This window comes from Palaemon carinicauda, chromosome 5, assembly GCF_036898095.1.
Source record: "Palaemon carinicauda isolate YSFRI2023 chromosome 5, ASM3689809v2, whole genome shotgun sequence".
Lineage (NCBI taxonomy): Eukaryota > Metazoa > Arthropoda > Malacostraca > Decapoda > Palaemonidae > Palaemon > Palaemon carinicauda.
Window position 1 is genome coordinate 124,612,964 of NC_090729.1, and position 1,223 is coordinate 124,614,186.

At 38.2% G+C, this 1,223-nt stretch overlaps 1 non-coding gene across 1 annotated transcript; it reads left to right on the top strand.

Moving 5' to 3' along the window:
* Window positions 1-605: 605 nt before the first annotated feature.
* LOC137641705 (U1 spliceosomal RNA) lies at window positions 606-768 on the top strand. Its single transcript, XR_011044570.1, has one exon. It is a non-coding gene; the product is annotated as a U1 spliceosomal RNA (small nuclear RNA).
* Window positions 769-1,223: the final 455 nt, after the last annotated feature.

Here is a 1,223-nt window from a genome sequence, read left to right on the forward strand (position 1 = left end):
CATATAGATTATCTTACTTATAATAACAGACCCTGGCGCAAGCCATACGATATTCAGTACAATACTTATACATTGATATTCTAACGCTCAAAGTTTCCCAAATAGAAAAGAATTACCTAAATTAAGAAAAAGACTAGCACCTCTTCTAAAAGATTTGAGAGAGAGAGATAGAGAGAGAGAGAGTCAGTCAAAAGTCAGAGAGAGAGAGAGAGAGAGAGAGAGAGAGAGAGAGAGAGAGAGAGAGAGAGAGAGAGAGTGTAAGCATGAAAAATCGTAGGATAACAAATATTTGAAGTCACTGAAGAAGTTTAATAGCCGTTAAACACCAATTCAAATATATAAAATGTCTTCGAGACAATATGAGAAACCAGAGACCGGGAGGCGTTGTGATGAAAGTAAGTTTAACATCGTACGTGCAACTTTCGATTGAATATAATTTGTCTTCAGAAAATATAAGAAAATGAAAAGAAAATAGTTATAATATCTTCCGTTCTAATTGATCCTTTGAGTAATCTTAAGCAAAGAATTTATAATATAAAACCTAATAGGTAAGGAACACGTACTCAGTGCATTTTAACTAGTGTTAACTTTAGTGAACCAAAAGCATACTTACCTGGCACAGGGGACACCATGATCACGAAGGTGGTTCCCCCAAGGCGAGGCTCACCATTGCACTCCGGTGGCGCTGACCCTTGCGATTGACCCAAATGTGGTCAACTCGGGTGCGCAATTTTTGGTAGCGGGGGACTGCGTTCGCGCTATCCCCCAATAAAGACTTAATTATGTTTTGCTGAGTAAATTAGGAAGTAGCCTGTCATGGATGAAGTCAAGTATAAAATAAAAATATATCATGAAGGATAGTTGCATTTTGTGTGGATCTTTGGGGATGGAAAAAGTTGATAGGATGAATATTTTTATAACGGAAAATACCCTTTTAGGTATACACTTGATAAGAATCTAGGTCAAGTAAATTTTCACAACGGAAAACTAAACTACGAGTCATTTCACCTACAGGAATGCTGGGCATATTGACTTGTTGTTCTACTTGTTATCAAACACATTAACCAAAAAAGTTACACGTTTCTTTGGGCTATTGGTTGGTGGTTTGTCCAGAGATTTTGGCCCTGACAGGGTCTCTTAGACAAAAGCAATAGCCCCCGGGGACATGTAATGTCCCCTAAGATTCACACTTAGTGTGTTCTGAGACAGCTGCTCAGCACAAA